The sequence below is a fragment of the Macrobrachium rosenbergii genome, chromosome 19, assembly GCF_040412425.1.
Source record: "Macrobrachium rosenbergii isolate ZJJX-2024 chromosome 19, ASM4041242v1, whole genome shotgun sequence".
Lineage (NCBI taxonomy): Eukaryota > Metazoa > Arthropoda > Malacostraca > Decapoda > Palaemonidae > Macrobrachium > Macrobrachium rosenbergii.
This window is the reverse complement of record NC_089759.1, coordinates 16,547,814-16,561,656: the sequence shown is the minus strand read 5'-3', so window position 1 is coordinate 16,561,656 and position 13,843 is coordinate 16,547,814. Positions and strand designations below refer to the sequence as shown.

Genomic DNA, 13,843 nt, shown 5'->3' with positions numbered 1-13,843 from the left:
TTGCGATGCATAGATAAAACGGTAAAGATTACCAGGTATACAGTTAATATTACTATTAAAATATAATAATAAAAAAATGGGCAGATATTACAAATACATCGAAATAAACCTAAACATTCATAAGTAGTAAAAAAATAAGTTAGCAATAAAGTAAAAAAAAACAATAATAAGCAAAGGATTAGCAGGAGTGCTAAAAGATCATCCTGAAAAAGCTTTACAAATAAAACTACAAACAAACAATATGAAAAGAGGAAACGACAAAGATAAGAAATTTAAGAGAAAAATATCAATTATAACAGAAAAAAATTACTTCCTAGTGATACTGAAAGCATTAGTCAGTGCTGGCAAAATAAAATGGTAATATAATTCCTGCTTGTTGAATTCTAAAAACATCAAATGACGAATGGTGGCCATAAGCACGCACTATATTTTATCGACCTCTCATTTATATGTTTATATTTGCCTTAACATTATCATTTCCCCCATCCACCCCTCCCTTATTAGCAACTGATGATGATTGTAACGTAACTCTCCAATTTTCTTGATATATGTTCGTAAAAAATCATACAACATACATAAAAATTTTCATAAGATATGTTGATTTAACAAAGTGCAGTCATAATAAAAAAAATCCTAGGACATTTATGAACTATTGATGCATTAATAGTAAGTTCAGTTCGCGCTGAGTTCAAATTAAATTCAAGATAATTTAGCGTCAAAAAAACTCGTATGTATACACATACACACACATATATGTATATATATTATATATACAGTACACACACACACATATATATATATATACAATATATATATATATATATATATATATATATATATATATATATATATATATATAGAGAGAGAGAGAGAGAGAGAGAGAGAGAGAGAGAGAGAGAGAGAGAGAGAGAGAGAGAGAGAGAGAGAGAGAGAGAGAGGAACAGAATCGCAGGGAAAACAGATCCGACAAACATCTCAGGTTGAAGAGGTAAAGGCATGTATGTCTCTCACAAGATCAAGTTTATTATGACAACGTTTCACATCACATGATGCATCTTCAAGGCTGGAAAATTACAGACAATAAATACTTAAAATGTCACTTATGCAACGGGAAAGACTTCTTTAAAAATTTAAAACATTTACAAATACAAAAATTAAAACAAGAACTTGAAAGGAACACCTACAAAGGCAAGAGATAAAAAGTGACTAAAAAGACAGGGAGAAAATAAACAAACGAAAGAAACCTATAACGAACGTGGAGAGTAAACAAACAGGCAGTTATGCTATAAACAGTTGTATGGACGACGATTGGGTGTTTAGTGTTGGTACATTAGTTTTTATAAAAAGCGACTCCAACACCATCAACTCGTCGTCCTTACGGGCAGATCCAATAATTTTAAAATCATATATATAACCAAGCGGGTACCACAAATCTTAGAATGGTTCCGAACATTGGATAGTTCGGGACTGGACAATGTGCAACCCGTCCTGAAGCTGACACCTTGGTGGGAGCAGAAACGGACCTTGAGAAGCCTCCTCGTACATCCAATGTAGATTCCCAGACTACATCTGGGACAGGTATATTTATAGATAATGTTGGATGTCAAGGAAGGGCTCAGTCTGTCCTTCACTCTGAAAAAAGAACGTATATTTAGAGGATTTCGTGGAATCAACTTCAGATTTACAGTTGGCAATTCATGATGAATTAAATTCATACATTTCTTTTTAAAACTTTTGTCATGAAGGAAAGGGAACTTAGCATAAATACATAATTTGGGAACGGTATATGTGGGAATAGGTTGTTTCATTTTAGAAACTCGTAACTCTTTATCATTTCTTGATTTACGCATTACCAGGGAAAATAATGGGTTTAAAACCAGCATTCACAGGAAAAATACTTTTACAGGTTTGGGCACCAATTTTTATAGCTCATGTAATTTCAATTTTAAGTTGAATTCTCTCTCTACCCTCCTCCACAGGGCGTATTCTCTGACTTCCAGCTGGACAGCCTTTCATAGAGAAGTAGAGTTCTTGGCTAATTTTTTCCGCAACAGTTGTTTTCCATCACACTATTTCCATCGAGTACTTAATAAGCTCTTAACCGCAAAAATGAAACAACCTACTCCCACATATACCGTTCCCAAATTATGTATTTATGCTAAGTTCCCTTTCCTTCATGACAAAAGTTTTAAAAAGAAATGTATGAATTTAATTCATCATGAATTGCCGGCTGTAAATCTGAAGTTGATTCCACGAAATCCTCTAAATATCCGTTCTTTTTTCAGTGAAGGACAGACTGAGCCCTTCCTTGACATCCAACATTATCTATAAATATACCTGTCCCAGATGTAGTCTGGGAATCTACGATGGATGTACGAGGAGGCTTCTCAAGGTCCGTTTCTGCTCCCACTAAGGTGTCAGCTTCAGGACGGGTTGCACATTGTCCAATCCCGAACTATCCAATGTTCGGAACCATTCTAAGATTTGTGGTACCCGCTTGGTTATATATGATTTTAAAATTATTGGGTCTGCCCGTAAGGACGACGAGTTGATGGTGTTGGAGTCGCTTTTTATAAAAACTAATGTACCAACACTAAACACCCAATCGTCGTCCATACAACTGTTTATAGCATAACTGCCTGTTAGTTTACTCTCCACGTTCGTTATAGGTTTCTTTCGTTTGTTTATTTTCTCCCTGTCTTTTTAGTCACTTTTTAGCTCTTGCCTTTGTAGGTGTTCCTTTCAAGTTCTTGTTTTAATTTTTGTATTTGTAAATGTTTAGAATTTTTAAAGAAGTCTTTCCCGTTGCATAAGTGACATTTTAAGTATTTATTGTCAGTAATTTTCCAGCCTTGAAGATGCATCATGTGCTGTGAAACGTTGGCATAATAAACTTGATCTTGTGAGAGACATACAAGCCTTTACCTCTTCAACCTGAGATATATAAATATATATATATATATATATATATATATATATATATATATATATATATATATATATATATATATATATATATATACAGTATATATATAAACAAATATGAGATCTGAAGCTCAAAGACCTCAGTTCCCTCAGGGGTATAGAATACAAAACAGGCGAACTCAACGCTTCCCTGTTGTTAACTCCTCCCCACCCTAACCCCCAAAAATATGGACTAAGACCTCCAAAATATTCACCTCCGAGGCCTCTCAGCTCAGAGAAGTTTAAAACTAAAAGGAAGTGAAAGCAAAGTTCTTCAATAACGATCAAGATACAAGGGATCTTCCCTCGATTAAACTTGAAAAAGTTTTGATTAAATAGGTATTAGGGGCTTTGGGAATACAGAACCCAATTTCGGAGAGACTTCGTGCACCAAGATTCGCTTACCTAAAAGAGATAAGGTGTATTTCCTAAAAAAAAAAGGAATATATGCACGTGTACAGTCATAAATGGATTTGTATGTATGAACATGTACACACACACACACACACACACACACACATATATATATATATATATATATATATATATATATATATATATATATATATATATATATATATAAATATATATATATATATATATATATATATATATATATATATATATATATATATTATATATATATGTACATACATATATATACACTATATATACAGTACATACACATACACACACATATATGTGTGAAAGTATAAGGGAAACCATACATGCACTCACAAACGCGTACATACTGATGATAAATAATTTTGCAATGATATTCTTGAAAATGACAGAATTAACACAGCAACTAACAAAGTTTAGGAACTGAGATTTGAAAACATACAGTACCATTCTGTTGCAGCATTAAATGTAATAAATTTTAAATGCAGCAGAAACTAATCAAGTCAGGAGACGTTTCACAGTTCAAATGAAGTCAAATTACGCTGAGCATACTGCATAAACTAATGCAATTTTCCGAAACTGTCAAGACTTTTGTTTCGAACGAAATGTTTTGACAAAAGACGGCTCGTGTCGTCTGAGTCTCAAACACTCTCCTGCTACAGAAAAGACGTTTTTCTTTTTTATTTTCACAGCTTTGTTGATTGCCATCCAAGCACTCCCTTCTTGCAAATCATTCCGCCTCTTTCCAAATAGGCTGTTTTCTGTCTGGTAGTTGGTAAAGCAATTGAGCAACTGGTTCCACTTTGAGAAGTCGCAAGGACATTGGTAATGATATTTAGCATCGCCATATTACGGCACTCCCACTCAATAACAACTCGATGGAAGGAACTTGAAAGACTGCCAAAAGGGCAGGTCTGGTCAAGATATAATTAAAAGTCCCCAGCTTTTTATGTCCTTGACCCAGAAATGAACCTTCATTCTCAAGTAAAGGTAATTAGCCAGCTAAAGTCAGAGGTCATACTGACCTAGGGTAAGGGGACTGCCAGCAAGATAGCAGCCTTCCTATGCTGGAGGAGAAAGTAATATAATATATATATATATATAAATATATATGTGTATATATATATATATATATATATATATATATATATATATATATATATATATATATATATATATATATATATACATAACTGTCGAGAGGACTGAGACTAGAATTTTAGTAAGAAACCTTTCCACAGAACCAACTAAGCTTATGTCGACCTACGCAACGTAGGATTTACCTGGTAATAACTCGACTGCAGTGGTCACAGTCAGAGCGATACAGGCGTAGGGCTAACAGCAACCAATTCATACAATATCGGTTATTAAAGTGTCTCGTACCTAAGTTCTTTCTGGTGTTTTTTACTGGATATAAATGCTACCAAACCCAGGCACAAAATACTATAGAACAAACTTGACAAAATAATGAGGTCCTTTCCTAAATTCTTTTAGTATTTAAATGTCTGTTATACACGATTTATAAATCCCAAATGTATACCTGAATTTATGTGGACAATTTCTACATCATTTATCTCTAAAAATATATACTAAAAGTGTATGGGGAAAATTTATAATGCCAAATTTAAATCGTAAAACATTACAAAAATCTTAGGCAAATAAAACTTAGGACCAATCAGACCAGGAAATACCAAAAGCGGAAGAGCGAACCATTTGCCCTTCCAGCCCGAACACCACAATTTCTACAACGGTTCATATATAAAAGTAATTATGGTTACACTCTCTCGTAAGGGCCATGACCCCAAAAACATGGACCGCTTTACACAAAAGTTGCAATTCGATGGACTCGTAACTCGCCAAAGATATGGAGGAGCTTAAATCTCAAATGAACGGGGTTACACGGAATCTCCATTTGTAATTGGAATCCTGGCTCGATTATATTTGTAAAGGTCATATTAGGTCATCAACAAATGCTCTGGTTATATAGGACTCTGGGGTAACCAATAATACTGCTATGATGTAATCATAAAATAATCAATTTACATTTAGTGTGATGAACAGTATGTTTACTTTTGATTCTACAAGATTTCACACACACACACACACACACATATAATATATGTACAAATATACGCATACATTTACAGAATCTACTGGTCACTTTTTACAAGATACGTATGTAATTGTAATAACTGACCTAAGTACAGTCATAACAAAAAACCACTTTTGCTTATATGATTTTCTAAGTTTACGAGGTTACATATATACGAAAATTACATACATACATACATACAAACAAGCACACATACACACACACACATATATATATAATGTGATTGTATATATACACACATGTAATATGTATATATACATATATATATATATATATATATATATATATATTTTTTATATATATATATATATATATATATATATATATATATATATATATATGTAGAATCTACTGGTCACTTTTACCAGACACATATATGTAATTCTAATAGCCACAATAGTTACAAGCATATCCAAAAAAAGCGCGAAGAATTCGAGAAGTTAAGAGGGCATTGTATTATTAGAATTACATATATATATATATATATATATATATATATATATATATATATATATATATATATATATATATATATATATATATAATGTGTGTGTGTGTGGGGTTGTGTCTGTTTGTACGTTAGTCTGAGCAGCTTCATACCCTAAATATATTTTGGCCAATGAAAGAAATCCTTCTGAAACAAACATTATTAATAATTACAATAGATTATAATGCTAAAGCTCTTAAAATATGCGAAAATGAAATATACCAACGGGCAAAGTCTATAATCGCAGACGAGAGAGAGAGAGAGAGAGAGAGAGAGAGAGAGAGAGAGAGAGAGAGAGAGAGAGGTTTTGCCAGTCTCACACTAAAGGTCAGATAGGACGTATTCTGAATCCCAAAAGGCGGAAATAGTCACCTATTTTTTTTTTTTTGGCCTCGGGCGATATTTTTCTCAACACGTATCCAGTTCTGTCAGGAGGCTACAAAATTCCCTGAGAATTTCCCAAGAATAGACCAGCCTCTGATACCTCGACTTCTTTCTCAGTTTTATTTTATTTATTCCTATTCTTCCTTTCAATGGAATTTTGTTTGTCTTCTTTTTTCATATTTCCTGCTTGGTATCCTATGGCAATTATTTCGTTGAATTCACTACCAGTAAGAAAGCAAGTTATATGGTTTCATTGAATTTATGGCTAATATCATCATTATAAAAGGTATTGTATGGTCGTCCCTTCTCACAGATTTTCTGTGAAATTATTATGACAACATTGTAACGAAAGAGCATATAAATATAAATTCACTTTCGTAAACCAAATTCCTTTCATATAGTTCCTTTTGAATGAGCTAACACGCCATTTCATTCATCAGTTTTGCTTCTATATTTTCGGTTAATCTTGCCCTTGTAGGAAAGACTACTTTGGAACCGTTTTGTCGAGTTCAAATTCCGTTTGTGTGTTTTTTTTTTTGAAGAAAAAATCTCCGCATATAATATATACCAGTACGTATGTATGTACACACATAAAGGTGTGTGTATATATATATATATATATATATATATATATATATATATATATATATATATATATATATATATATATATACATATATATATAGTCAAGAGAAAAACCAGACTTAAGAAGAGATGAGATCTAATAATGAACGAAAATGACAAGCAATACCAATAGAAAAATAAATAAATAAGTATATATATACATATAATTATATATACATATCTATTTGTATATACATATATATACATATACACTAAATATCTGATTGATGCATAAGGAAAAAGTATTTACCATGCATCACCTCAGGATTTCCTTACCCACCATCGCGAAAAATAACACCTTGGAACCTGAATGGAATTTGGTGCCATCGTCTCTCGCCAGCGAATATCATCAAGCAAGAGCCCTGCATATTACATAACTGCCGACGCTCTTGGAGAACTTACACGTTTGTGCCATTACCCGCCTCTGTCCAATATGGGCTTATTGCGTCTTCAGCAGCTGCAGCAAGCATTAAGAAGCAATTTCATTTGAAGCATCTGAATATGAAAACCATTACGGCGAATGAAAGCTGTGTTTTGCAAGAAGACCCGTCTAAAGTGATTCAGCAGCGTTGATGCTAATAGAACCCGAATATAATTTCACGAGATTGATAAATTACCTGAAGAAAAAAAAATTATTAAGTATAATTCTGATTCAATGACTGATCCCATTGAATATACTATTTCCATAACATTAAGTGCTTCATGTGCCTGCATTACGAGGCTAATCATCCCATTTCCACACTGCACACATTACGCCACTTTTGTAATAAAACGGGAGTCTTTCAGGACTTGGAATAGAGTTAATCTGTTTATTTTTATATATCTTTGCTTCTTCAAACAGAGAGAGAGAGAGAGAGAGAGAGAGAGAGAGAGAGAGAGAGAGAGAGAGAGAGAGAGAGAGATGTGGTATATACCCTGGGAAGATGTGGAACATGTGATGGGAAGAAACAGGATACGATGTCTGCAATCACTCAAAGTTCCTTTGGGTTGATACAAGGGCTGATTTTTATATGGATGTTCTAAGAACTTTGGCATTAGCCAGTCCTTGTAAAAGGAAATCTTTCTCTCTCTCTCTCTCTCTCACACACATACACACACACACACACACACACAAACAAACAAATACGCCACAAAATGAAAAGAGCAGATGAAAATTAACGAAACTATTAAACGAGATTAAAGCTGTAGACTTCATTAAGTCTTTTAATATTTGTTTGATGACGTGAACTCGGCTTCCTGCTTCGCTGGCTGAAGATTGAGTGAGGAAGATAAACATCTATCATGATTTCATCTTGGGATTTAAGGTTATCTGACGGGTGGTGAAATTGGACACTAGCGTTCTTTTAGGCAAAGTGATGTATGAAGTTAAAATTGTTAAATAATATTAGGTCAGTCCATTTACTTACCTATTACGTATTTTATGTACCATTATGTGAAAGTAATTAATTAAGAAGGGACCAAACTATCACAAAAAATCTTGCATAAATAGGGGGTCTGACCTGCAATATTACAGCAACGTCCCTATACAAAGTGCTATGTTGCAATGCACAAGAGATGCACAGCCTTGTAGTAATAAGGGAATATTAAGGGAAATAAACGTGTTTTTCTCCTAAAAGAGGGAGGTGTTCTTTCAATAAGAGGTAAAGAGTTCTGTGCAAAGGTGTGATGAGCCGTTTTGTAAGAAGTGAGACTGTCTCCCTCTTTTAGGAGTAACAGACATTTATTTCCCATAATATCCCCTTATTACTACAAGGCTGTGCACATAATGGTACATAAATACTTATTAAGTAAGTAAATGGACTGACCTAATATTATTTAACAATTTTAACTTCATATATCTAACGCAAAGGAGACAGATTGCCATGAAGTAAGATGAGATCAGGCCTTTACAAAAATGTTGAAAGTATAACAGCGAAATTTGAATAGTTTGGAACCATTTAACGAGGCTATTAGTTCCATTATAAGGACTTGTTCATTCCTAATTACGAATAAAATTGCCAGTGCATTCCACGTCTGTTATAAAATCCTTAACATTAGCAATACATTTCTAAGATTTTTTTAGCTGCCCAGGAGCTGAGACATTATGTCAGTTAATGCTTATTTCACAAAAGAGGGAGATACCTTGAAGTGTGGCACAAGAATCCAAGTAGGGACCACGGCATAAATGATCTTTCCTCAACGAAGGAAATCAAGCATTTGGTTTTCGTTCTTGCGTTTGCAAGTACACATTTGCCTTAATTCATGTGAAGAAGTCAAACTTTAACAGAGCTAAGGGGTAAAACATGACAAATTCCTAGAACGAAAATTGCTGTCCACTATTTGATCATCGGGTTAACGTATGCATTTACTGCAAACCAAATTTGACCGATTTTCTTGAAATGAACATGACCAGCCCGAGCCAGAGAGGAATTGTCAGTCCTCCGAAAAAACGTACGTTGGACATACTTCCACGACCCTGAAGAGACATCTACAGGCCCACAGTAATAATGGAGCCATTCACCAGCAATATGTTAGCTGACTGACCATCAATAACGCAAACCCACGGCGCAAGAACTGGTGGAGAATACCAACATCATCTACGCGGAACAGAGTCACATCGACTATTTATAGGAGAAACCGTCTGCATTTTATTGCAAAATCCAACCCTGAACAGGCAACTGAAATCAGCCGGACGATTATTCCCCCCATAAATAACTCGAACAATGGCAACCACACTTTTTGAATCATGCTCTTTCTTCTCCTCCCCTCCCCTCCCCCTCCTTACATAAATATGTACATACGCAATGGATCATATGGGGCATAACAATGCATTCTGTTCATACATGCGTATCCTTCTGGAATTCATAAGCGCGCAAAAGTATAAATTATAAATGTATTCTCTGTGAAAAATGAAAGTTTTTAAATTGTCTCTTGTGGCCCAATGAAGTTTCTGGCCAATCACCACTCAAAGAGTCATGCTTTATTCATTAAAATGAAATGAATTATAATTCACCACCACATTTCCCAACGTTTATTTTACGCCGAAAGAGATTAATGTGGTCTTTCCCCCTTCTCTTCTCTATTCCTATTTCCTTTGTCTCCTTATGGTGATGCACGCGACATTTCAAAGTTACCATAATAATTAACATAACTGAATGGATAGTTATCTGCATCCTCAATAAGTTTTATTTAGATATGTATTGCGTCTAATTATGTCACAAAGTGCTGAATGATGACCTGCTCAATTTTTTCTTATTGATGAGTTATTCAATTCACTTGTTCAGAGCACGAACTAATTTGGTAATATATATATATATATATATATATATATATATATATATATATATATATATATATATATATATATATATATATATATATACATATACGTGTGTGCTACATTACCACAGGGACATGGACCCGTTTCTGTCTTCATTTGCATCTTCAAGCGAACTTTGTTTAGAGACATGATTCATTACTGGGAGAAATTTACATTATATGTGATAGGGTAACAATACAAACATACATAACAGTCTGAAAAAAATATTTGCACCTGACAAACAATGAAATTCGGACCTCATTTCTGACAGAGGTTACTGCTCCATTTACAAATTCTGTTTTTCCTCACGCTGGTGGGCTCACATTTTTTGCTTTCAGACCAGACAAACTAACTAACTTGAAATCTGTACATTTTACATATTCCTTCTGAAATAAACAGACCAAGTTTATACATTCCTAGGCGGATATTCAGATTATTAAGGAAGTTTTGTTTTATAAAACCGAATTCAGTTATATTTCTTTCTATTAAATCATTAGAACAAACCACCTTTTTAACATCTGTCCAACGGACGGCATGATTGTTTTCACTAACATGTCAAAATTTTTAATGCTCTTCTGTGCATAGCTTATACATTTTTTTTATACTGTTCTGTTCTCATTTCCAATGATCTTCCAGTTTCGCCGATATAACTGCCACATGACTTGCGTGGGGTTTGATTTACAAATCCTTTCGTAGTGTCGGGAGAGTTTTGTTTTTATATTGTATAATTGTTCTTAAATGTTACATTAACTCTAAGCTCTAAAACAGGGAAGAGCGAACCCTAGGGAAAAATTAAAAATTGTCTAATTATATTTGTTATTCTCTTAACAAGAGTCGCTAAGAAGCAGTGTCAAGTATCTCACTGATTCATTCCCAGAAGAATAAAAACAACCCTTCTTTTTTTTTTCATTTTCCTTTAAATCTGGGAGGGAATTTTATAGATGCAAGGGGGGCGTGGAGGAAAGGACCAACTCTTAGAGGGGGCGTGGTAATAAAAAGGTTAAGAACCACTGCTATAAAATTAATAGCGAACATCTCTTAAAAGATTGCTATATGCAATAAAGCAGATTTTTGTATTGTATATTTCTCTGTTGCTATACTAACAAAAAAAATTTTTTTTTACGTTTTAAGTTTATTTTCTAACACAGTACATGTTATTTTAATATCGTGTATGTATTCCTAATTACAACATCGACATAAGGAGGACTACATACACTTAATGCTCTGAAAAAAAACATGGATGAGAAAACCTTATTTTTTTTACTTTATTGCAACAGCCAAAATAGAAATGAACATAGATAAATTTCCAATCTATGCTGAATTTTATCCATGGCACCAATTTCTTTGATTTATCAAAAAAAAGTACTTGAATCTTCGTTTCGCGACTGAATAGGCATTAAGTCGACATATCTGACCGTTATCATACTTTTTTCCTGGAAAATCTCACTTATCGCTATTATTCACTTTACTTTTGACAGAGTCGAGTTGAAAGGGGTAACTGCAGATTTCCAGGTATCCAAAATTGAGGAGAAATGCCCCTCAAAGGGTCGAGTGATCTTCATGAACCGTGGAATTGTAGTTTATTCGATGCCGGTAAAAAGAAGAAAAAAAAAAACCGAAAACGCAGCTGCTGGTGTAAGCGAAATATGCCCTTCAGTTTTACGCTCCGAACCTTCTATTCATTGCTTACTTTATCCACTTCGGGAATGGAGTGGCACCAATCGTTTCCGGGTTCGAGTGTTTATTGTTTGGTTTTAGTTTTTGATATAGGATTTATTGTTGGTTTTTAGTTGCTTTCCAAAAACTCACTCATAAAAGGGATCAATAATCAAGTACCTCTGGAATCTAAACAACTGCAATGCGTAGATAATTCACGCTCTACTGAGAAAAGATGGAATGGTTTGGTTTATTAAACAAATGCTAAGCAAAGCAAAAATTGATAAGAGAGTGTGTGTGTGTGTGCGTGTGTTATCGGTAAGTGAAGTTATTAATAAGAGAGAGAGAGAGAGAGAGAGAGAGAGAGAGAGAGAGAGAGAGAGAGAGAGAGAGAGAGAGAGAGGACCAATGCCGCAACTAAGTTAAATTAAAACCATAGGACAAAAATAATAATATCAATCCGCTTTCAGATCTGGATTCATCTAATACCCGATACTGTAAATCCTGGACCTCTATAAAGAGTCACTGAAACCCACCAGTAACTTATTTTAATAAATCTTGAGAACAGACAAACATACCAACACAAACACGGGTAAATACACAACACCACCTTCGCTCCTTCACGCGAATGAAAATTTGAACGAAAATTTGAAGAATAACAGAAACCACCAGAGCTATTAAAAGAAGCTGGGAATCGCGGTGTATAAAAGCAAACAAATAAAAAAAAAACAACAAACGGGTAACAAATAAACAAATACACTGGTACACGAGAACCTATCGAGTCTTTTTCTCCACTTCGTACCTAAAGCGCGGAACTGATTGGCAAAGCCATAAAACCGGGAGCCATTTTTTTCAGTGAACCGAGCGTTGGCACTTCTCGTTTTTATGAGCCTCCTACAAATTGGGTCTAAAAGCTTTATATATAATAAGTCACCGGGTGGGCGGATGGTATTTGCCCCCTGAATTCCGAATGACTGCCCATGTGTGAACTGCAATGACCATTAAACAGATAAAACGGAATGTTTTATAGTCGGCAGAAGAATCTTTAATGATTACGCAATACGAATTGTTCCATAAATTTTAGGTCTAAAATTTCAGTCTAAAACATTCATTTTAATTACAGTCAGTTACATGCAGTATATAAATTACGTGGAAATTTCTGTTAAATCAAGATTATTAACGGAATATTAATGTAGTCAACAGCCATTAAACGAATAAAAGGGAATATTTTATAGTTGGTGGAACAATCTTTAATAATTATAAATTACGAAGTGTTCCACGAATTTCAAGTCGAAAGAAATTTTCAGTTTAACCGTAATAATTTCAATTTCAATCAGAACGATAACAGTTACTTGGAAATTTCTGTTAGACCATGATCACTGACGTGAAATTAAAGTAGTTTCTGTACGTTGTGTCTACGAAGGTTAAAGGTCAGCTTGCTGGTCAGTTAAATACGTGTTCTCATTCGTCGTACTTCAGCTTTAGACGAACTCTCAAATACCACAGAACTAACCAATAATAAACTGGACCCAATGCACAAATAAAATAACCAACTTAAACGAGATAAGCTACTGATTATATTCATGTACTTACCACTTCACAGGCTGACTCTTGACACTTGATAAAAGCCATAATTTCCTCAAGTAGGAACGAGTGTACCTGTAAAAATAAGTGAGTAAAAATCTATGAGACTAAGATCTTAATTGCTAAGGATTGAAAACATATTTCAACACGGAAAGTTTACCGGAAATAAGTAAAATCTAAATCCACAGTGACAGAATTAGTACTCGGCAGCAATTACTTTAACTGATTTCCCCGACATGTTCATATTCACAAAAATTAATAACAAAAAATGCATTTATACCAAGCAATATCTGGCACAATAAAATTTAATCTTTCTTTTATTGTGGATTGC

The 13,843-nt window shown here is 34.0% G+C and overlaps 1 long non-coding RNA gene across 1 annotated transcript in view; it reads right to left on the bottom strand.

Moving 5' to 3' along the window:
- LOC136848650 (uncharacterized) overlaps positions 1-13,588 on the bottom strand; it is a 374,840-nt gene extending 361,252 nt beyond the window's left edge. Inside the window, exon 1 of the long non-coding RNA XR_010856080.1 lies at positions 13,522-13,588. This is a non-coding gene — a long non-coding RNA (uncharacterized lncRNA). The remainder of the gene's footprint in view (positions 1-13,521) is intronic.
- Between the last annotated feature and the right edge of the window lie 255 nt (positions 13,589-13,843).